The sequence below is a fragment of the Amborella trichopoda genome, chromosome 2 (assembly GCF_054954075.1).
Source record: "Amborella trichopoda isolate Santa Cruz 75 chromosome 2, AtrichopodaSantaCruz75HAP2 v2.0, whole genome shotgun sequence".
NCBI classification, from domain to species: domain Eukaryota; kingdom Viridiplantae; phylum Streptophyta; class Magnoliopsida; order Amborellales; family Amborellaceae; genus Amborella; species Amborella trichopoda.
Window position 1 is genome coordinate 62,234,831 of NC_142337.1, and position 26,127 is coordinate 62,260,957.

Below are 26,127 nucleotides of genomic sequence, written 5' to 3' on the forward strand. Positions count from 1 at the left end.
TTTAATATATATTTTATTACATAATAATTTCATTTATGTAGTAGATATTTATAATATAATACATATTATATATTATTTTATATTTAATATAAAATATTTTTATAATATTTAAATAAACATAACTATATATTCGAACAGGCTGTCACACGCATATACCTAGAACTTCTTTAATATTTCAGTAGGTAATCAAACACTATTCTCTTCCCAACAAAGTAGAACTTCAAATTTCCAATGAACAATCTACCTTTCAATTATCAAAAAGCGAAGCCGAAATTGTTGGCGTATGTTCCTTGGAATGTTATTCTATCCGTTTGATTCATAATTTCCACATTATGTTTCCTTTTCTCATAAAGGAAATAGTGTACAGCGTTTGTTCTCGCAGTCCCATTTGTTTTATTTGTAATTGAACACAAAGGGTAAAATATTTGTAATTCCCCTTTGCGTTCAATTTCACCCAGGTTGCCCTCTGTGACTTCTGCCCTCATAATTTCTAGATTTATATATATTTTAACTCTTTGAAGTTGTTACACTAGGTTCAAGTGAGTACATGCATGATTTGGGCCAAAAGTCTCCTAGATAATAAGCTCTTTTAGGAGTTTCGAGGCCAGGTCAATGACGTACAAATTAGCATTTAAGAGTGTGCAAGTATTCCTCCAACCTAAAAACTTGTAAAAAAGGAAAATGTTTAGGGAAAATGTTTTTGTAAACGCTTTTTTTTAGTTTTATTTCTAAACAAATTCAGGGTTTCAAAACGCATATTGAGGCATAGAGATGCTATGTATTATATTTTTAAACTCCCTAAATCAACTTTTTGCCATATTTTTAACCCAAACAAATGCTCAAAATACATCTTATTTTTTTCCTTTCTAACTAGGTTTGGGGAGAAATACAATGAGAGAGAGAATGAGTTTAGAAATGAATAGAAAAAAATTATGTATTTTAAACTTTTGTTTGGGCTAAAAAGATTAGGTGAAATTGATTTTGGGGGCTTACTACTCAATGATGCAATATATGTTTTGAAACATTGGGTTTGTTGAGAAGTATAATTTAAATAATGCCTATAGGAATATGTTTAAATTAGGTGAGCATTCAGATACTTCATAATATGTTTTTTTTAAATAAAATATTATTCTAAGTTCTAGAAGGTTCACCTAATTTTCTCTAACTTAAAGAGGTTATTTTGTACTTCTTCTTTTTTTGTTGTTAAATTGTTTGTTCGGTTTAAGCTAGATGATATATGTGTGTGCGTGTGAGTGAAATGCTGATATTAGTCCACTAGCTCATATGAACATATGAGCACAACGGTCCATATTTGAATCTGGGCCGATCAGACGAGCACAACCACGTAACTTGAAAATTTTAATTTAAATAACTTGAAATTTTTAATTTAAATAATTTTAAATTTTAAATTTTTTCTACAAATCTAAATAACTTGAAATTTTAGGCATGATTCTTTAAAAATATGAAAATCTAATAAAAATATCAAAAAAATAATTCACAATTAATAAATTAACCAAAATACCCATGAAAATGACGAGATTAGCCCAATAACTTATATAAACATATGGTTCATATGAACCCAACGGTCTAGATTGAATCTGGGCCGATCTGACAGTCACGATCTCATTTCATATTTGAATTTGAGTTTTTTTTTTCTACGAATCAAAATAAATTGAAATTTTAGGCATGTGTTCTTAGAAAATATGAGAATATAATAAAAATATCAAAAAAATAATTTGTAAATAAATAAATTGACCAAAATACCCCTACAATGTTTTGGGGTATTTTGGTCAATTTATTTTTTGTGAGTTATTTTTTACTTAATATTATCAGGTGAACTTTGATGAGAATAATGGACGCCTAAAATTTAAAGTTATTTGGATTTGTATAAAATAAAATAAAATAAAAAAATGAAATAAAGTCGTGACCGTCAGATAAGTCCAGATTCAATCTGGCTCATTGGACTCATATGTTCATATAAGCTAGTGGGCTAATCTCAATATTTTCCACACACACACATATATATATACAAGATACATGACTTATAAGATACATTATTTTCAAAACTTAAAGTCTACTTTTTTCTCATGTACATACATCTTAATGTTGAGATGATCAATTTGAGGATATTTAAACATCAAAACAACTTTTTCTAGTAAAATTTTTTAGGGAAGCTCTAATTTGATTGTTTAGAACCCAAGATCTATATAAACTTTCCCCTTATGCAAATAGTGATCTCAAACCATGTATACTCTTTATTTTCGTTCTATTATCCTTTTGGGTCGTTCAAACTTCGAACTTACAAGATAGGTTAGGATCTTCCCTCTATGCAATCACATGCAAATTTGTAGAGTAATGAGGTCTATTAACGCGTGTGATCTAGATGTATTCGTAAAAGATAGGCATATGTTTTCCCCAAGTAAACCTTGGTTCATTTATCTCAAAAGAAGAAGAAGAAAAAACATGAAAGTAAAGAAAATAAATGCATAAGTTTCAACATCATCATCATTATCCGAATCTTATCAGGATTCATGAAGCTGGCGTCTAGCCTAACACAATTCTCATTTTTTTTCCAAGCTTGGAACCAGTATGACCTGCTTGGGACCGGTGATAGTGGAGTTATATATATATATATATATATATATATATATATACTTCAAAAAAGAAAGAAAAATAATGTGTCTCAGAATGCTTATTTATGTGATGTATATGTAGACAAAGAAGGAAAAAAGAAATAGCAGCAAGTGAAAGAGGAATGTCAACTTTTGTTAAAGAAGAATGCGAGCTCGTATCGTAGCATCACACTACACGAGGGGGCGGCGAGTACACATGGAACTAATTTGTGGTATTCCTCATTTCTCAACAAAAGCTGACACTTTTTTATTTCTTTTGCTGCCTTCATGCTTTTTTTGATGCAAAGGAATAAGGGCTGTGGAGAAGGGGGTTACTTATGCCTCAGTTAAGGTTTGAGTTTTTATTATCACCTAATGCGTTAAAAAATTATTAATAATTTTAAAAAACCGGTACAGTCTCGTCATTCCCACCAAATTATTCAAATAGAAGAAGAAGAAAAAAGTAAAGGCCATTTGCTTCGTTGTTTTAAAAAAAAGTTAATTAAATAAGTTGAAGACGATGCAAAAGTAATTTTTTTTTTTAATTTGTATTTCAAGGAAACAATTTTACATAAACTGCATCTTAAATAATGATTTATTTTTCAGTAAATTACGTAGGTTCCTTATATAAATAGGAAAAATACAGTTTGCTCTCTTCGTATGCATATATTACAATCAAAATCTATCAACATGATTTTTTTTTAACAAAATTACCCCACAATCCGAGAGTGTTATTATCGACCAGCTTTAATTTTTTTTTTTTTTTTCAAAAACTTAAATTTCCATCGTTGAGCCGCAACTTAAATTGCTATCCTCGTACGTCAATAAGTCTTTACTTTTAATTCTTAGTTCCCGTTTGACTCAAAGTCAAAACCAAGCCGCCCGTTGCTCGTTCTTTATTTCTCGTCCCCTCTTTTTTATCTCAGTTCACGTTTCATTGGAAAACCACGCCACCCGTTGCTCTTTTTTATTCCTCATATATTTGTTTGCAGAGCCGTCCTCCACCATTGAGAAGCAGTACGCAGAGAGCCCTCTCTCCGTCCTTGAGAAGCAGTGCGCAGAGAGTTTTATCAGTCACCAACCTCCCATCCGCCATTAACATCAGACCTCCAGGTCGGTTTTTTTTTGTTTTTAATGTAAACCTATTTATTTTGGTAGGGTTTTGTTTTTTCTTCAATCTCTGTATTTTCCCCTGATTTTCGAGAGATGTTTATTAATGGATGTGTTTTTGCCAATTTATGTGATTTTGGGCCGGTTTTGGAGAAATCATGAGATTTGTGGCATTTTAGTTAAGATGTTTTTTGGGGATTTCCTGTTATTATAGCTTTATAAGTATCTTTATGACATTATTTTTCGAGATTTCGTGTCTGATGATTTGTGATATCTGTGATGTCTTCCTCATCTAAGACCACAATGTTGTGTTAGATTATCTGTGTGCTCAGTAATTTGTCGCTCTATTATCGTAGAGTGAAGAGAGGGGTTGCATGATCTCAATATAGTTCTTGCAAGAGAGGGGTTTGTTAATTTTATAAGTTTTCTATGAATAACAGTTCCAGAGATGCATAGACTGCATCATTTTAATATAGCTTGATTCCTTGTTTACTTTGTGAATAGACTGAACTAAGTATTTGGTACGTTGTATTTGTATGTATTTTTCTTCTAGAGGATAAGGGGCTTCAATGTCATTGTGTGGTTGTGGTAAAGTTTCTGTATTTTGGCGTTAGTTATTTTCCTTCTCAGAATGTAAATCTGGTGATATGTAAAAGGTTTCATTTTCATTTTGGTTGATGTTGGTCTGGAGTTCATTTAGTTCTATCTCGTGTTTTTCTTAGCCCCATTTGTTGATTGATTCCTAGTATTTTGTTGTGGATATTTATGGATCATTATATATTGTTGCCAATCAATATTATTGATTCTATTTCTTGGATTAATGTTCAATATGTTGGTGTGAAGTATTTCTATGCTTTACTTGAGTTTATTGCTTGGATGGTGGTTGATAATGGCAGTCTTAGCCAAACTTTTGGGTTGTGATGACTCTGTTCTCTTTTAAAATTTTTCCCCATTCTTTTTCTCTTGATGGATAATTGCATGGATATGTGGTTGTTGTAAACTTGATCCTCATGTTGTTTAAGTGTGAGAATTTCTAGAAATTGTTTATACAGTTTTGTGCTTTTTCTTTCTTTTTGGCAAGACTTTGGATGGCTATCCATTATTTTTGTTGGTGCTGCTCCTATTGGCGTGGTGCTTACCATTTAGATTGGTTTTGGCATGTACTTTGTGCTTGTATATATGATTGTGATGGATCTTGTGTCTTGTTTATTTTCATGTATGGGATAATTAGTACCATCATTAGCAGTGAACAATGGTTGACTGCATCTGGAAATATGATGCATGTATAATGAAGTGGTGGTTCCAATGCTTTTCCCAGTTGTAACTATGGGACCCATGTGCCCTTCAAGATGCAATTGCATCTGAAAATGAAGGGTGAACAGAAAGATGCATTGTGTGGGCCTATGGAATAGCTTTATTGTCATGTTTTGATCACCCAATTGGTTTTCAGACCCTACGGATAGGCAATAATTTTCGTAAGATTCTTAAAGTTATATTTGATCCAATTGGATAGGCAACTCAAAGCCTGTGCATAAATGCTTGGCCTACTGATGGGTGCAAGATTCTTAATTGGGTCAGCTATTCATTGAGGGTTCTTTTGCCAATATCACTAGTTGGTTCTTGTAGGAGATAGTTCTTGCTTTGAGCCTAGCAGATTTTGTGGGTGAAGTCGTTTACCCATTATGATGGCAAGTCTAATCTCGAAGTTTGGCACCTGAATTATTTGATGGTGGATATGGAGAAAGCTTGTGATCTTTAAATTGTGATGAGGTGGGTAATGGCAATGTGTGGTACTAGATTGAACAAGTGGATGCATGTTTGGGTTTTGTTAGTAATTAGTACAGAGTACAAGGCAGTTAGAACTTTAACAAATCTTGGTTCCTAGATTGAGTCATTTAGAATTATATGTTGTTATATGCTTCAATTGGGCCACACATATGCATTACTTAAATTGGGTCACGCATATCATCAATTAGATGTAGCATGCTTTAGATTTGGCAACCAAATTTGTATCCATCCAACAGTGGATTGTTTTTCTTTTCAAAAGGCAAACTTGTGCCTAATAGAGCCAAATGACAAGAGGTATTGTTCTTAAGTTGTTAGGTCAAAGTTTGTATGGATGTTGCGTAGCTGGTGGGTGGGAATTTGAATTTGCTGATAAAATTTTCTCAAGAGAATTTGTCTTGAAATATAATCCTTGAAGATATGGGTTGTTTGAAGAGTGCTTATGGGTGCTTATGGAGTGTTTGAGGAATGCATATGGAGTGCTTATGTAATGTAGTTTATTATTTCTATTATTGTAGTGTACTTTTTTATGAAGAATGCTTATGGAGTGTTTGAAGAGTGCTTATGGGGTGCTTATGGAGTGTTTGAGGAATGTATATGGAATGCTAGTGGTAAAAAGACTATCATTTGCCCTAGAAATGGGAGAAGAAAATAGAAGGAGATAATTTTCTAACAGCCTTTAGTATGAACCAGTGGTTTAAACAACGGATCGGTGCCCCGGATCGAGCATCTCAAAAACCCATCCGGATCGGTGAATCGGCGATCCGGATCAAGAATCGACCAAATCGGTCAGATTTAGCCTTAAAAAAATTTGAAAAAATTATTATAAATGTTATTTTGTAGGAATCCAATAAGAAATGGGGGTGCTCCATTAAAAACTTTCATTTTTTTGCATCAATATGCGAATATTGAGATGTTATTTCCTTGCATGAACTACTGTTAACCATTAAATTTACATCACACAAAAGGATAAGCATAGAATTATCTTGGATGAAGTATATCATCATACATGGACTACAATAAAGCATACAATTCGTAAAATATGACCTAATAATAAAATGAAAGACGACGTCGTTCTTCTTCTTGGTCACGTTGGTGCCATTGATTGAATTCGCGTGACAATTCATTGATTCGATCTAAGAACGAATCATCCGAATTAGTGGGTACTTGACTATACCAAAATCCCTGAGTGTTAGTGTTTTGTTGCGCTCCTAATCCAAAATCCTTGAAGCTTGTCCTTCCTTCATGTTGTGCTTGTCCCTACCTTAATTCATTGCTGTTGGGACTCGGTATGTGAATAATTTAGTTGGGATAGAGTGGCCTCAGAATCATTATCGCTCTCATTTTCCCTTATACCCCCTTCCTACTCTCCCTCATTAGGTGCAATACCACCGACATCTTCGATGAATTGTGGATATGATGGCGAGCTACTTCCTCTTTTATGTTGTTCATCACATTCTTCAAGATCTTCCTCACCGATAGCCTCAAGGAACGCTCCCTTGTGCAACACTGACTCCTCTTCCTCTACTACCCATTGTTCTGGTGTGTCTGTAACAAATATTGTGTCAAAGCCTATCGGCCGGTAGTCTTCAAGCTTCTTTCTTATTTGTCGCTCTCGGAGGTTTAAGTTGTCATGAACGTAGACTAGTTTATGAAGCCTCTCCGAAGTGAGTCGATTCCTTCTAATAGTGTGCAACATTTGGAACGTACTCCAGTTTCGCTCACACCCAGTAGCAGAACATGTCTGGGAGAGCTCCTTGATTACTATCTTTCTTAGGTGAGGTGCACCACTACCATATATCTCCCACCATTCAGTTGGATTAAAATGCAATAAGCATTGTAAAGGCAAGAACAATTCATAAGATTAAAGATATGAAAGAACAAAATATTAGTTAGGGGTTAACCTGGATCCATCTTAGTTCGAGAATTCCTGGCAAGTCTAGTTCCAAAGGGTCCTACAACATCCCTATACATAGAAAGCTAAAACAAAATATTTCGTTTTAGTGCATTAGTTATTCCTCACAAATATAACAACTTAATGAAGTTATTACTCAAATATTAAAGATTACCTCTTATATTTCTGCTACCTGGTTTCGATGGCTTCTCTCTAGCCTGGCAATAATGTACTTGACCCCCCTTCCATAATCTTGTGAGGATGTTCAGGTGTAAAATAGAAAAATTTTGGGTTGAAGTAGTAACCTAGAAAATACATAGATAGAGAAAGGTCATTTAAATTTTTATTAAAAAAATATTTTAGAATTAAACATTCTAAGGATATATATGTGAAGAAAGTTTATACAAGGTTTCAACCTCAAAATGTAGAATTATAGATGCACCTTAAAAATCCATCGAAAAAGGTGGTTTTAACGTTGAAAAGACCTCTAATTGATCATCTCGACATCGAGACGTATGAATATGAAAAGAAAAAGATTTTGAGTCCCAGAAATAATGCATCTTGCAATACATTATCTAGACCATCCATTTTCAAGATTTTTATATATTTATAGATCTACTTCATTTTAACAATTTTTGGAGCGTAAAATTTTATAATTAGATATGAAAATAGATTTTGAGATAATCTTAAGAATTTTTTTACCAAAATCACATATTATAAAGCAATTTAGAGGTGTACCTTAATTGGATTGTTCAAGGTTGCAACCTTATAGATACCGCACCCTATATATATATATATATATATATATATATATATATATATATATAGATATATATTAATCAAACTTGTTTATAACTGAACCAAACAGTAGAACTGTGCAAACAGTCACTGTAACAAACAGCAATACTGTTCTTAACAGTAAACTGTAAGAGGTAACAGTTACACTATTACTTTAGAAACCTACTTAAATTTACCACTAAGAAAGTTGGTCCGAGAGTTAAGGCAAGTGACGAAAGGACAAGTCTTGACAAAGTACCCGCCAAGGCCGGGAAGAGCCGCTTAGGGGAACACGCTGGACCCTTGATCGTCCAGATTGTCAGTATCCGCAACCTACAGATGACAAATTTAATTAGGAATCTTAAAGGTAATAATGCAACTTCATCTCAAACAGTTAGAGTTAAAAATAAGGAACAGATCATAATAAATGACATTGAAGATCACATTCAGAATTGGAATATTCCCAAGGTACCAATAACAGATATTTATCGTAAAGGATCATTTAAATTTAAAATGGGTTATGCTATAAAGACAGTAGAAGAAAGCTTGTCTGTTACACAGAATCAGGAAGACTTTCAACTACTATCTAAAAAAGTTATTGAAAAACATAAGGAAAATCATTACAAATATTTACACATTGGCCTTATTCAAATAGCTATCAAACCTTTAACCCGATTAGGGTTAAACACTTCAGTGCTTGTATGCCTAAGAGATACAAGACACAATAATTTCACTGATTCACTCCTAGGCATGGTTGAATCCAGCCTGTGTAGTGGACCAATATATTTTAACTGTTTCCGAATTTTTCAGTTTCTTTAACTGACCCAAATATCTTAGATATACTATCAATAAATCTGAAAACCCATGGATTTAATATGTTACATGGTTCCCAGAACTTAGCCATAGTATACAGAGTATATTATAAAGTAATGAATACTCTTTGTCCCAATATTATGAGAATGGATAAAAAAGACCAAACCATATTATTTCAAACAAATATGGAAAAATCCCATACTATTGTACCTAAAACAATTAAATAGTCAGACATTGTTTTGCCACAGTCTTGGGCATTGCAACATGCAAATCAAACCCAAGAAGTACCAAGCCATAATATTCCAAATCAAATTATTGAACATCTAGATGGAAACATTGAAATAAAATTCCAACAATCTCAAATACAGGATGACATAAATGTGAATAGGAAAAGAAATAAAAAACCAATAATACCAAGTAGAAAATCTTGTTCTACTACTCCTGATGTCATTATACTTCCTTCTCCTTCTCAATCTTCTTCTTCTCAAACAATACCTTACTCAGATTTGCAATTCCAAGGAATAAGAAGAACAGCAGTTCATATTGTTCTCCCTACATATACTCCTGAACCAAGTATAGAAGAATTTCAAATATTAACATTACAAATCGAGGACAATCTTTATACTGATGAACAAATAACATCTTATTTAGAAACCAATGATATATATACAGATGAACAAATGGCAGCCTATTTAGCAGCCAAATTAGAAAGGAAATCAGAAAGAAAGAAAAAGAAAATTAATACTGAATATATTAAGCAAGATTATATTTCAAATAAAAATAAACATATTAGAGAATGGTATCTTGCAACAGTACCATTACAATTAAGAGAATTATTACAGGCAAAATATAATAAATTTCTCAAAAAAGAAAGAAAAACAAAAGGATATTTTATATGGTTAAAAGAAAAATATCAAGATAAACTTAATATTCCTTCATTTGATAATCTTCAAACTTTGGAAGAAAAAACCTATATTAGAACTGATGGAACTACAACTGCTAGTACACATCCTCCTGAAAAGAGTATAATACTTAAAGGAGTCACTCCATCCAATAAAGGAGAACCACCTCAATCTTTATATGATATAATTGCTACTCCATATAAAGTTCTACCCAAAGAACTAGGTAAGAAACAAGAATTAATCCCTCATATTGTAGAACAAAATAATTATACAAATTTATATATGCAATATTTAGGAAACCAGGCAGAACGAATAGAAAGAATAGTATCAAAAGAAAAACTAGTTCCTTCTCTCCTAAAGCAATTTTGTTCAAACCACCTCCAGAATTAAATAAAAATAAATTTCATATTGGAGACAATAATAAATCCTTAATGGATCAATTAATAGCCAAACTAGCTCAGTTAGATATTAAAGGAATACCATCTCCCAAACTCACTATTCCTACACCAAATATACCTAGTATAATACCTTAATCTTCAGACAAAGGCAAAGCTAAAATCTCAGAGCATGAGACAATGATGCTCCAAGAAGAACCAATAATAGAAGATACTATCCAAAATCAAGAAAATGCATTTATGGATACCACTCCTATTTATCTGAATAGAATAACTTATGGAAAAAATTGGAAACCAATTACTGCCCTTCCATATCACAAAACACCTACACCTGTTGACATCCAACTGGAAGAGGATGCTATACAACAAGTAGTATCATACTCAGGAAGATCAATAGTCAATTGGACAATAGATAGTTTATCTGAATTAAAGATTTTAGATGTTATGAGACATATGACAATGTTTGCCTCTGCAAATAAAATGGCAGGCAACCCAGATCAAGAGGTTGCAAAAGCAATAATTAATGGATTTACTGGTTGGTTAAGAGGCTGGTGGGATTTTTATGTTGATGATGAAACAAAAAATAGGATCCTCACCAATACTAGACAATGGACCGCCAGAAATGAACAAAATCAAGAAATAATCTATACGGAAAGTGATGCCGTCAATACTTTAATATATACCATTACACTTCACTTTGTAGGCAGTACAACACTGTTAGCAGCAAGATCAGAAGATCTGCTCTCCAATCTTCGCTGTTCTACATTATCTCATTATAAATGGTATAAGGATGTATTTTTCTCACGATTATTAATACGAGAAGACTGTCAACTAGACTACTGGAAAGAGAAATTCATAGCTGGTCTACCATATTTATTTGCTGAAAAAGTCAAGGAAAGACTTAGGAAAAAACATAATGGAATCATTATATATTCATCATATACACTTGGAGAACTTTCAGCAGAAATATGTGCTGAAGGCTTAGCTTTATGTACAGATATGAAACTCAAGAAACAATTGGATAAACAACAAATCACGAAGCGTAAAGAACTTGGTGATTTTTGTGAACAATTTGGATATTACCTTGATAGAAAAAATATGCCTGAAAAACTCTATAAGAAAAAGAAAAAATATAAAAAGGACAAGTATAAATCCAAATCCAAATCTAATAAAGACCATAAACATCACAAAAAATCTAAAAGAAAACTTATCAATAAATTTTCTCCCAACACAAAACATAAAAGAAAACTGCCAGCATGTTATAAGTGTGGCAAGGTTGGTCATTATAAACATCAATGTAAATTAAAAAAGAAAGTAGAGTCCTTACATTTAGATGATACAGTTAAAACAAAATTATATAATATAATCAATTATGATTCTACATCTTCAGATACTTCTTCCAATTCTTATATAGAAAATATACAGGATGATGATTTATTATGGACAGACTCATCTGATTCTTCTAATACTTCAACAGATTCAGAATCATCTAATCCAATGAAAGATAATGATTGTAGCTGTCCCATACCTTCACATAATCTTCATACACTTACCCAAGAAGATAATTTAGACATTATTGAGAAAATTACTGATCCAGATGAAAAAAGATCTGTCATTACTCAATTTATTTCTATAACAAAAAATAAAGCAAAAACACCTCCCATCAATAAATCTCCTGATGAATACAATTTTGCTTCAATAATGAAGAGAGTAAGTGAACAACATACTTCTCAACAGAAAGAACCTTCAATTTCTGATTTGAAACTAGAAATCAAAGAAATTAAGAAAGAAGTATCTCAATTAAAAAATAGAAATAAAATTCTAGAATTACAACAAGTATCTCCACAAGATACAGATACAGATGAAATAGATTTTGATCAAATTATAATGGAAGAACCAGAAGAGATATCAGAAACATCAGAAAAGAAACCTTATCTGGTAACTCTTCCTTCAGTTAATTTAATAGATAAAATACTAATTCAAAATGGTTTGTCCACGTCAAAATTATAGTTGCAAAAGATTATAGTTTTGAAACTTCAGCTTTAATAGACTCAGGCGCTGACCTGAATTGCATCAATGAAGGTCTAGTACCTTCAAAATATTTTGATAAGACAACTCAAATCTTGAATACAGCAGATGGAAGTAGATTGTTTATAAATTATAAATTATCAGATGCTTCTGTTTGTAATAATCATCAATGTATTAATACACCTTTTATAATGGTTAAAGGGTTAAGCCAAGCAGTTATACTTGGAGTTCCATTCCTTACCCTTTTATATCCATTATCAATAGATCAAACAGGAATATCTTTTAATTATCAAAATGTACCAATACACTTTGACTTTATACATAAACCCAAATGAAAAGAGATAAATAATGTCAAAAGTCAATTACAAAATAAAGAAAAATTTCTTTGTACTTTGAAGCAAGAAATTAAATATAAGCATATCGAAGAACAAATAAACAATCCTTTGATTCAACAAAAAATTGAAGCCATACAAAAATTAATAGAAACTTCTATATGTAGTGAGCATCCCAATGCTTTTTGGGAACGAAAAAAGCATAGTATTAGTTTACCATATGAACAAGGTTTTAATGAAAACCAAATACCTACAAAAGCTAGACCAATACAGATGAATACTAGCTTACTTGATATGTGCCGCAAAGAAATCAAGGATCTCCAAATAAAAAAGTTAATAAGACCAAGCTCCTCACCTTGGAGCTGTGCAGCCTTTTATGTTAATAAAAATGCTGAAAAAGAACGAGGAGTTCCTCGATTAGTTATCAATTATAAACCTCTCAATAAAGTATTAAGATGGATTAGATATCCTATCCCTAATAAAAAAAATTTATTGGATAGAGTTGCTAATGCTTGTATCTTCTCTAAATTTGATATGAAGTCTGGATATTGGCAAATACAAATTCAAGAACAAGATAAATATAAAACAGCTTTCAATGTCCCATTTGGTCAATACGAATGGAATGTCATGCCCTTCGGTTTAAAAAATGCTCCATCAGAATTCCAGAAAATAATGAATGATGTTTTCAATTCTTATCATCATTTTATGATTGTTTATATTGATGATGTTTTGATCTTCTCTGAATCTATAGAGCAACATATTAAATATATTCATACTTTTATCAATGCAGTCCAAAATGCTGGATTAGTTGTATCAGCCAAAAAGATTACTTTATTCAAAACTAATATTAGATGCCTAGGACACATGATCCACTATGGCACAATTATTTCCATTGATAGATCAATTCAATTTGCTGATAAATTTCCTGATCAAATACTTGATAAGAAAAACCTACAAAGATTCTTAGGATGTTTAAATTATGTTAGTGATTTTCATCCTAATCTTGCCATAGATTCTAAACCTTTATATGATAGACTCAAAAAGAATCCTCCACCATGGTCAAATATCCATACTCGTGCAGTACAAATAATCAAACAAAAGGTAAAAACTCTAGTTTGCCTTTCTCTTCCTCATCCTACGGCGTTCAAAATTATAGAATGCGACGCTTCTGATATGGGCTTGGGTGATATTCTCAAACAAAGAATTGAGAACAAAGAAGAACTACTCAGGTACACTTCTAAAGCTTGGAATCCCACACAGAAAAATTATTCAATGGTTAAAAAGGAATTATTAGCCATTGTTCATTGTGTCACAAAATTTCAGAGTGACATTCTTAATCAATCATTTCTGATACGAACTGACTGCAAAGCAGCCAAAGATATTTTGCAAAAAGATGTTCAAAATTTAGTGTCTAAACAAATATTTGCTCGCTGGCAGGCTATATTGTCCGCCTTTGATTTTTCCATCGAACACCTTCCCGGGTCCTCAAATTCCTTGCCTGATTTCTTAACCCGTGAATTTTTGCAGGGGGGGCAACACTGACAGCAACGACGAATCACCTTTGTCCCTTGCATTACAACTGTTCGAAGAAAATAGAAATAATAATATTTCACTTTCACCTTCACCTATAATGGGTTCTCGTAGCACTCCTCGCCACGATAAACGCCCAATGACCAATATAATACCTTTCGAAGGAGAACCTTCGCCTTTGGCAATCCGTTCGCCTTCACACTCTCCTATGCATCAAATAACCTATCCCGAAGCAACTGCTTCAAATCCCATATATTCTCCAGCCCAGTCTAAGTCTGCTTCAAGACCTAATATACCAAGATCCTCATATATTGAAAGAGCCTACCTGATGGATATTACTATTGATGAACAACACATCAATACAGATCCTATAAAACTTGCTCCATTATATCTGCTCAATCACTTAAATCCAACCAATGGTGTAAAAACCAGAGAGTACTATAAAGCCATCCTTATGGAAACGGGATCCATTTTCGTTGTCAATTATTACCAGCAAAATACCAGAGTCATTGCGTACTCAAAGGTTCAAATAAAAAACTTACTTTCCTATGATGAGTGGGGTTGTAATCCCGCGCAAGGAAAGAAACTGCACAACCCAGATTTCTCTTATAAATACTATAAGTATGCCGAATATATTGAAGCCTGGCATAAGTTCTTTTACTATCAAAATCCAAATAACACACACAACTGGTACATACAGTTCCGGCTACCTATTTTTGAAAGATTCCCTATATGGTTTAAAAACTGGTTCTTAGTGTGGGGCAACATCTTCAATTTTACCTCCTGCTTTCAAAACAGTGCAGGACCAATTCATGGAATACAATAATAGTGATACTACCATTGATATTCACCTATACTTCATGGCTTTGTACCAAATCCCATGGATTATGAAATGGGACTATACCATCTCAGTCAATAATACTACTGACTACACCTATATTCCCTGATTAGGAAAAACTATCGCTGTGAAATGGTGGGACATATTCAATATGGATCCCACAACAATCACACCCAAAAGAATACCTCAGCAAACACCTAAACACCAACCAAGCCCAAATACTGCCAACACCTCTTTTGATTTCCCAACCTATTTGAGAAATATGCTCCAGTCCAACCCCAATGCCTCAAAGGAAGCCTTAGAGCAACAAATGAAAGAAATATTTGCTGAAGCAGGAAGAAAACCAGTTTCTTCTGAAGAAACTGTACAATTTTCGCCTTTACACACCAATCAGTACTTGCAACTTCCTGCAACAGATCCGGATGATGAAACAGATCCAGAAGAAGATGATACGGATGAATTTAGCCAGAGACCTCGAAGAATATCCTCAATACTATCATCATCAATAGTTGATTTCAAGAAGATTCCAGAGAAAAGCCTCACCGACATATACGCCAAAAGAAGATGCCCTCACCGACATATACTCCAAAAGAAGATGCCCTCACCGACATATACGGCAAAAGAAGATGCCATCACCGACATATAGTCCAAAAGAGTTACTGTAGCCACTAGCATATAATCCAAAGAAGCACTGTAGCCTCTTGCATGTAATCCAAAAAAGCACTGTAGCCATAATCACTAAGCGACAAGAGAAACACTGTATACAGATGCTTTTTCCTTTTTTGTTTTTTGTTTTTTGTCTTTTGGTCCCATCTTTTGTCGACCTCATCTTTAATCCTTTGTCCTCTTCCTCTTTTGTCTTCGTCCTCTTTGCTTCCTTATGAAGCAAGCTCCCTTATAGAAGGAAGCCTCTTCCCTCTTATTCGGCAGAGGTCGTTCACTCCCCTGAGAGAGGTCACTCACTCCTCAGCCGCTCCTCTCTGCTTCTCTCCGCTCTGCTCCTCTCTATTTCTCTCTGCTCCTTCTATTTCTCTTTCATCCCCGAAGATAAAGAATATCAACAATCAAGAGCTATCCTGACCTTCATAGCTCCATAATCAAATACCAGGTTCTATCTCTCTTCTCTATTCTTGATATGTGTGACTGCAATATAAACTCTATTCCTTCATATTGCCCGCAACACTGGGAACTCTTTTTCAGTTAGTGCATCTGTAAACAGTAAGTCTACTGTTTTCACAATACCTTTTACTCTGTCTATTTTTGCTCTATCTTTGTTCTAGTCTTATCTGTCTTTACCTCTGTCTATCTTGTTGTAGTATTTTGATCTTTACCAAGTTCTTTACGCTTCGTGATTTGTTGTTTATCCAATTGTTTCTTGAGTTTCATATCTGTGCGTAAAGCTAAGCCTTCAGCACATATTTCTGCTGAAAGTTCTCCAAGTGTATATGATGAATATATAATGATTCCATTATGTTTGTTCCTAAGTCTTTCCTTGACTTTTTCAGCAAATAAATATGGTAGACCAGCTATGAATTTCTCTTTTCAGTGGTCTAGTTGACAGTCTTCTCGTATTAATAATCGTGAGAAAAATACATCCTTATACCATTTATAATGAGATAATGTAGGACAGCGAAGATTGGAGAGCAGATCTTCTGATCTTGCTGCTAACAGTGTGGTACTGCCTACAAAGTGAAGTGTAATGGTATATATTAAAGTATTGACGGCATCACTTTCCGTATAGATTATTTCTTGATTTTGTTCATTTTTGGCGGTCCATTGTCTAGTATTGGTGAGGATCCTATTTTTTGTTTCATTATCAACATAAAAATCCCACCAGCCTCTTAACCAGCCAGTAAATCCATTAACTATTGCTTTTGCAACCTCTTGATCTGGGTTGCCTGCCATTTGATTTGCAGAGGCAAACATTGTCATATGTCCCATAACCTCTAAAATCTTTAATTCAGATAAACCATCTATTGTCCAATTGACTATTGATCTTCCTGAGTATGATACTACTTGTTGTATAGCATCCTCTTCCAGTTGGATGTCAACAGGTGTAGGTGTTTTCTGATATGGAAGGGCAGTAATTGGTTTCCAATTTTTTCCATAAGTTATTCTATTCAGATCAATAGGAGTGGTATCCATAAATGTATTTTCTTGATTTTGGATAGTATCTTCTATTATTGGTTCTTCTTGGAGCATCATTGTCTCATGCTCTGGGATTTTAGCTTTGCCTTTGTCTGAAGATTCAGGTATTATACTAGGTATATTTGGTGTAGGAATAGTGAGTTTGGGAGATGGTATTCCTTTAATATCTAACTGAGCTAGTTTGGCTATTAATTGTTCCATTAAGGATTTATTATTGTCTCCAATATAAAATTTATTTTTATTTAATTTTGGAGGTGGTTTGAACAAAACTGCTTTAGGAGGAGAAGGAACTAGTTTTTCTTTTGATACTATTCTTTCTATTCGTTCTGCCTGTTTTCCTAAAGATTGCATATATAAATTTGTATAATTATTTTGTTTTACAGTATGAGGGATCAATTCTTGTTTCTTACCTAGTTCTTTTGGTAGAACTTTATATGGAGTAGCAATTATATCATATAAAGATTGAGGTGGTTCTCCTTTATTGGATGGAGGGACTCCTTTAAGTATTATACTCTTTTCAGGAGGATGTGTACTAGCAGTTGTAGTTCCATCAGTGCTAATATAGGTTTTTTCTTCCAAAGTTTGAAGATTATCAAATGAAGGAATATTAAGTTTATCTTGATATTTTTCTTTTAACCATATAAAATATCCTTTTGTTTTTCTTTCTTTTTTGAGAAATTTATTATATTTTGCCTGTAATAATTCTCCTAATTGTAATGGTACTGTTGCAAGATACCATTCTCTAATATGTTTATTTTCATTTGAAATATAATCTTGCTTAATATATTCAGTATTAATTTTCTTTTTCTTTCTTTCTGATTTCCTTTCTTATTTGGCTGCTAAATAGGCTGCCATTTGTTCATCCGTATATATATTATTGGTTTCTAAATAGGATGTTGTTTGTTCATCAGTATAAAGATTGTCCTCGATTTGTAATGTTAATATTTGAAATTCTTCTATACTTGGTTCAGGAGTATATGTATGGAGAACAACATGATCTGCTGTTCTTCTTATTCCTTGGAATTGCAAATCTGAGTAAGGTATTGTTTGAGAAGAAGAAGATTGAGAAGGAGGAGGAAGTATAATGACATCAGGAGTAATAGAACAAGATTTTCTACTTGGTATTATTGGTTTTTTATTTCTTTTCCTATTCACATTTATGTCATCCTGTATTTGAGATTGTTGGAATTTTATTTCAATGTTTCCATCTGGATGTTCAATAATTTGATTTGGAATATTATGGCTTGGTACTTCTTGGGTTTGATTTGCATGTTGCAATGCCCAAGACTGTGGTAAAACAATGTCTGACCATTTAATTGTTTTATGTACAATAGTATGGGATTTTTCCATATTTGTTTGAAATAATATGGTTTGGTCTTTTTTATCCATTCTCATAATATTGGGACAAAGAGTATTCATTACTTTATAATATACTCTGTATACTATGGCTAAGTTTTGGGACCATGTAACATATTAAATCCATAGGTTTTCAGATTTATTGATAGTATATCTAAGATATTTGGGTCAGTTAAAGAAACTGAAAAATTCGGAAAACAGTTAAAATATATTGGTCCACTACACAGGCTGGATTCAACCATGCCTAAGAGTGAATCAGTGAAATTATTGTCTTGTATCTCTTAGGCATACAAGCACTGAAGTGTTTAACCCTAATCGGGTTAAAGGTTTGATAGCTATTTGAATAAGGCCAATGTGTAAATATTTGTAATGATTTTCCTTATGTTTTTCAATAACTTTTTTAGATAGTAGTTGAAAGTCTTCTTGATTCTGTGTAACAGACAAGCTTTCTTCTACTGTCTTTATAGCATAACCCATTTTAAATTTACATGATCCTTTATGATAAATATCTGTTATTGGTACCTTGGGAATATTCCAATTCTGAATGTGATCTTCAATGTCATTTATTATGATCTGTTCCTTATTTTTAACTCTAAGTGTTTGAGATGAAGTTGTATTATTACCTTTAAGATTCCTAATTAAATTTGCCCCTGAAAAAGTTGGTCCGAGAGTTAAGGCAAGAGACGAAAGGACAAGTCTAGGCAAAGTACCCGCCAAGGCCAGGATGAGCCGCTAAGGGGAACATGCTGGACCCTTGATCGTCCAGATTGTCATTATCCGCAACTATCTAATATATATTATATATATTACATAATATATAAACGAGTTTAGATAATATATTATGGAATCAGACCCAAGTTCTATTTAGTGGTGAACTGATTAACTGTGCAAATTTAGATTTTTCAGTCAAATCTAAAGTCACTGTGACCCAAAGATCGCCGTTGAGCAAGAAGGCAGGGAAGGTGTAGGGACTGTTTCCAGTTGACTCAGATTCAGATTATAAAATCGAATGTGGCAAATTTGTTCAGGACACTATCTAGTAGGACAGCTTCTACCAGCACACTTTTTGTAAATAATAAGGAAGAAGTTATTATCGATAATATTGAAAAACAAATAAAAAATTGGAACACCCCAAAAGTACCTATAACGGATATTTATAAAAAGGGGACTTTTGATTTCAAAAGTAGCTTCTCAATTAAAACTATTAAGAAGACTATTTCTGTCATGGAAACTCAAGATAGTTTCCAACTCCTAACCTCAAGGATGGTTGAAGAACATAAAAGAAAAGATTTTAACTATCTGCATATTGGCCTAGTCCAGATAGCTGTTAAACCCTTAATCAGGACAGGGTTAAACAACTTTGTTTTGCTTTGCTTAAGGGATAACAGACATAAAAGGTTCCCCGTTTCTTTATTAGGAATCGTTGAATCAACTCTTTGCAATGGTCCTATATATTTTAATTGCTCCTGAATTTTTCGGTGGCCTTATTTGATCCAAATCTTTTGAAGGTTTTAACTCTGAATCTAAAAACTCAAAGTTTTGATATGGATCTGGATCTCAAAACTTAGCTTTTGTTTATAGACTCTGTTATAAAGTTATGACCACTCTATGTCCAAACGAGAGGCAAATGGATATAAAAGGTCAAACCATTTTCTTTCAATCGAATATGGATAAATCTAATTTGGTTATATCTAAGTTTGTATCTTGAAAGATGGTCTCTTCAGTCTGAAAATCAGACTAAGATTCTTGAAAATAGAGAGCCTGAACAAATAATTGAATTCTACCTGATGGAGAAATTGAAATACAATTTCCATCGTTTAGAAAAATTAGACTAAGTATTTCCAATATACTTCTTAGAAATCCGTCTAGAACCTCAACCTTCTCTATTCCTCAATCAGATTATGAAAAAGCCCATAATGAAAGAATAATCATAGAAGGACTTAGAAAGGCTTCAAATCAAGTCCAACATCCAGTATATAGAGTTAACACTCCTAGTTCTTCTCAAACTGAACCAGAAGAGCCAACCCTATCAGAAGTTGACTTTGATCTACATACAATCCAGAGTCAAGACGAGTTTGTCATTGATAAAGAATGGATTAAAAGAGATTTCCTTTCAGAAGAAAATAGACAAATAAGGGAATGGTGTTTCCAAGAATTTAAAGAAGAATTAAGGGATGGTTTTCATAAAAAGTTTAATAAATTTATGATACAACATAGAAGGAATGTGGAATTCTTCAAATGGCTTAAGTATATCCTCAAAAAAGAAGGGATTAAGCTTCCAGAGTTTAAAATAAATATGGCTGAAAAGGCCTTTCAGACCTTTCACACTATCAAAGGTGAAACGGTCGAATCTATCCATCCCCCAGAAACGAGTTTACAATTAAAAGGAGAGAAGCTTGAAACTAAAACTTCGCCCTTTAAGTTGGGGCTTAAGGAATCTGAAAATCATATGGTCAAATTAGAGGGAATACCACACATCATAGAACAAAATAATTACACAAATCTCTTCCTACAAACTATAGGAAAACAAACTACTAGAATTGAAAATGTCTTGAATAATTTGAAATCTGTACGGCAAGAAAAGAAAGAAGAAATTCAAAAGGAAGCAGTGTTATTCAAACCATCACCAAGTATAGAAGCATGAAAATTCAGCCTGCAAGGAATAAAGAAAAATTCATAATGGTGCTTCAATTCGTCTCAAATTTGTAGTTTGGCGGGGAAAAAAAAAAAGACCTTAACTGTTCTTGACAAAACCATGACTCAAAATAAAAAATCGACCAAAAAAGAGAAAATGAGATACAAATATTCGTGAATAACATCATAAAAAACTAAAACCCCATGATATGAACCAAAAATTTGCTAAATGGGGGAAAAATACCTGTTTTTCGGGAACCGTGATCGAGATCGAAATGTATGTATTTTTTTGATATATAATTGCTGAGTTTTGTATTGATGTTTGCATTATAATTTTGCACAATTGACTGAAGAGTTTTTGTAATTGAGTTGTAGGACTATTTGTGCTCATTTTTATCTTGGGATTGTGCCCACATATTGGTGTATACTTGCTGTAAACTAATTTTAAAAGAGGTTTTGTAAGTAGGCTAGGTGGTGCTATCATGAAAACCAGTGATTAAATTAACTTGTATTTTTCAATTTTATTGTTAAATTTTTAATGCAAAAAAATGGATGTAGATATATAAAATGTATGTATATTGTTGATACATATTTTATAATTATATTTCTTGAATGACTATATCATTGTAAATATTATTTGTGGCATTGTGAATGACTATATCATTGTAACTATTCTTTGTGGCAAATCTACGTGTAGTGGCATTATGGATGATTATATTAATGTAATTTTTTTGTTTTCTTAATTCTAAGTGTGACTTATACATACTCTTTTTATCTATAATGTTGTATAAATAATTTTTTTTTCCCAGTTGGAACTAATTTATGCTTGTCTAAATGAAGATTTGTGACGAGTCTATATGTACTAGCATTGTGAATTACTATAACATTGTAAATAGATTTTTTTTTTAATACTATATCATTGAAAGTTTTTTGTTCTATATGTAGTGGCTGATACAGACTATTTTTTATCTATAATGTTGCATAAATAAAATATTTTTCCCAGTAGGAACTAAAATATTTTTTGCCAGTAGAAGTATTTTGCATTAACAACAAAGATAACTTCATGAACTACCCCTACACATTATCACTACACATGGTGATTATTTTTCATGTTGAATTGTTCGGTTCATTTTTACCATTTACATATTAAAACAGTTAAATCATGGCAAGATCTAAGGAAGACCTTGCATAGCAACATGAGGTCAGACTTGATCCCAACAAAAAAGATTAAATCATTTGTAATTACTGCCAAAAAGTGATAAGTTTGGGTACATAAGTTCAAGCAACACTTGGCAGGGTGAAGGGAGACGTTTCTGCGTGCAATAATAGCATTAGTAATGTAAGAAAGCAAATGGCGGCCACTCTCAAGGCTACCAAAGGTAAAAAAATTGCAAAGCAGAGGATGGATGAGGAGATAACTGGCTTATATATGTCATTGAGCAGGATTGATCCAGAAGAGCAATATAATAATGACTTGGAGATGGCCGCAAGAATGAGTTTACACGAAATGTACCAGAGGGAAAGCAGGTTCAGAATGCCTGGTGGTTATGACATGGGCATGCATGGCGAGGCCAGCTCGAGCATGCATGGCGGGCCCAACTCGAGCATGTATGGCGGGCCCAGCTAGAATACGTATGGAGGGGTTGGTGGCAATATGTTTTCAGAGGTACAATTGTTCCTGGTTTATCTAGGAGCACCAGTATTGCAGGTCATGGTCGTATATTCTCTCAAAGCCCAAGTCACAACAGATGACCCTCAAAGACATGGTGAATGCTACAAGGAACATGTTGGATAGATATGTTGGTAAATGGATCTACGATAACAGAATCCCCTTTGATGCATCCAATAGCCCATATTTACCACCTATGGTCAACGCAATCCAGAGAGCCGTGCCTGGGGTAAAGCCCCCAACTGCATATGAGCTCAGTGGGCCGATCTTGGATGAAGAGGCAGGTGAAGTTAGGAAGTGGATTGAAGAATATAAACAGGGTTGGCCAAGAACATGCATACTCTCATGAGTGATGGTTGGTTGAATATAGTTAGCAAAAAGGAGTATCTTAACTTCTCCTATTCCCCAGAAGGTATAACTTTTTTATCTAGCAAAGATGTCTCAAGGAAAAAGAAGGATGCAAACTTCTTGATACGACTATATGACCAGATAGTGGAGGAGGTGGGAGATAAGCATGTGGTTCAGTTTATTACGGACAATGCGTGTGCTTGTGTTTCTACGGGCAGCAAGTTGATGGATAAGAGGAAGCATCTAGTATGGATCTCGTGTGCTGCACACAACATCGATCTTATGTTAGAGGAGATCGGTAAGATCAAAATTGTGAAGGAGACTCTATACGAAGCGAGGTTGGTGTCAAGATTTATATATAACCACTCTAAAATCTTATTGTTGTTCAGAGAACAATCTAAGAAAAAAGAGAAATCAGACTTGCCATAACCAGCTTTGCGATAGATTACTTGGCTGTGGACTCCATTCAGGAATTCAAGGCTGCATTAAAGAGATTGTTTACCAGTGAAGAGTGGTCAAATGACCGCGTCTCGAAGTCCAATAATGGGCTAAAAGTGGAGGGCATAGAGCTAGGAAGTTTTGGTTTCGATGTTCGAGTATCGTAGAGGCCACTGCCTTTTTTGTCACGGTGTTGAGAATGGTGGATGCTGACAAGAAAGCTACCATAGGCATCCTTTATGAAGGTATCGAGAGGGCCAAATTAGCTATTGTATAGAAGTGAAGTTTTGCTAGTAAGTGATCAAGATTATAGAAAGGTGGAACACCAAATTTGACTGTCCAATTCATTATGCAGGTACATATATATATATATATATATACATATATATCCTTAGAATGTTTAATTCTAAAATATTTTTTTAATGAAAATTTAAATGACTTTTCTCTATCTATGTATGTTTAGGTTACTACTTCAACCTAAAGTTTTTCTGTTTGACACCTGAACATCCCCATAAGATTATGGAAGGAGTCATATACATTATTACCAAGCTGGAGAGAAGCCATCGAAATCAGGTAGTGGCAAGAGGTAATATTTAATATTTGGGTAATAAGTTCATTAAGTTGTGATATTTGTGAGGAATAACTAATGCACTAAAACGAAAGTTTTCGCTTTCTATGTATAGGGATGCTGTAGGATCTTTCAGAACTAGACTTGTCAGGAATTTTCGAACTAAGATGGATTCAGGTTAACCCCGAACTAATATTTTGTTCTTTCATATCTTTAATCTTATGAATTGTCCTTGCCCTTACAATGCTTTTTGCATTTTAATCCAATTGAATGGTGGAAGATAGATGGTACTGATGCACTTCACCTAAGGAGGATAGCAATCAAGGTGTTCTTCCAGACATGTTCTGTTACTTGGTGTGAGCGAAACTGGAGTACGTTCCAATAGTTGCACACTATTTGGAGGAATCGACTCGCTTCGGAGAGGGTTCATAAACTAGTTTACGATCGTTACAACTTAAACTTCTGAAAGCGACAAATAAGAAGGAAGCTTGAAGACTACGGACCGATAGACTTGGACACAGTATTTGTCACAGACACAGCAGAACAATGGGTAGTAAAGGAAGATGAGCTAGTGTTGCACAAGATAGCGTTCAGTGAGGCTATCGGTGAGGAAGATCTTGAAGAAGTTGATGAGCAGTATGAAAGAGGAAACAACCCGCCAACATATTCACAATTCGTCGGAGATGTCAGTGGTATTGCACCTAATGATGGAGAGTGAGAAGGGGGTATAAGGGAAAATGAGAGAGATGATGATTTTGAAGCCACCCTATCCGAACCAAATTATTCACATACCGAGTCCCAATAGCAAAGGAGGACGAGCACGACAGTGTAGGTGACTATGAAGGATGGACAAGCTTCGAGGATTTTGGATTACGACCGCAACAAAACACTAACACTCATAGATTTGGTTATAGTCAGGTGCCCACTAATTCGGATGATTCGTTCTTAGATTAAGTCACGCGAATTCAACCAGTGGCACCAGCGTGACCAAGATGAAGAATGACGTCATCTATCATTTTATTATTAGGTTGTATTTTATGAATTGTATGCTTTATTGTAGTCCATGTATGATGTTATACTTCATCCATGATAATTCTATGCTTATCCTTTTGTGTGATGTATATTTAATGGTTAACAATAGTTCATGCAGGGAAATAACATCTCAATATTCGCATATTGATGCAAAAAAATGAAAGTTCTTATTGGAGTACCCCCATTTCTTATTGGATTATTAAAAAACAACATTTATAATGAATTTTAATAAATTTTTCGGATTTTTTTTAAGGCTAAATCCGACCGATTTGGACGATTCCTGATCCGGATCTCCGATTCACCGATCCGGATGGGTTTTTGAGATGCCCGATCTGGGGCATCGATCTGTTTATTAAACCATTGCTCATGGGTTTTACTGTTCATCGAGTCGTGAATAGTACACGAGCGTGTTTTCGCGTAAAACTCGGCGGCTCTCCCTAGACACAGGCGCTTTTAAGTCTTTTATGTGAACCGACACGGGGTGTCCGAAAACCTTGTGTCGAACTGGGCGAGTCCGGTTCGACTAGCCTACTTTTGAATCATCACTGGTATGCACTGTGCTACACAAATTTCAAGAAGAATGAGGCATTCAATGATGCGCTACAATTTGTTTTCCAATTGAACACCCATTCCTACGAGGCATTTGATCAATTGTTCAAAAACATCGGTGTTTCTACGAAATATAATCAAGCTGATTGTTGCTGACCTCTGGAAGCAAATAAGCTTGCAATTTTGCCATGTATTCATTTCGCGATGCCTTTGTCTTGTAAACTGCAGACACATAAAAGAACCAGCAGACAATCCCATCAACAATTTAAGTTCTAAAATTAACTATCTTATCAAGAAGTTTTACCATTATAACCCCAAAGAAACTAATCCATAGAAAATAACAAAAGGATGGAGTGAAAAGAAGTAAGA

At 33.8% G+C, this 26,127-nt stretch overlaps 1 protein-coding gene across 12 annotated transcripts in view; it reads left to right on the forward strand.

Moving 5' to 3' along the window:
- The first annotated feature begins 3,541 nt into the window (after positions 1-3,541).
- AGD2 (Pyridoxal phosphate (PLP)-dependent transferases superfamily protein) overlaps positions 3,542-26,127 on the forward strand; it is a 36,968-nt gene continuing 14,382 nt past the window's right edge. For 3 of the 12 annotated variants that reach the window (XM_006855393.4, XM_088859285.1, XM_088859289.1), the window contains exon 1: positions 3,542-3,725. The gene's annotated coding sequence lies outside the window, so the exon portion shown is untranslated. Of the gene's footprint in view, positions 3,726-18,135; positions 18,286-24,072; positions 24,196-24,272; positions 24,355-26,127 lie in introns of all 12 variants that reach the window. The other 9 variants (XM_020674119.2, XM_088859286.1, XM_020674117.2 and 6 more) reach the window with 6 other exon arrangements.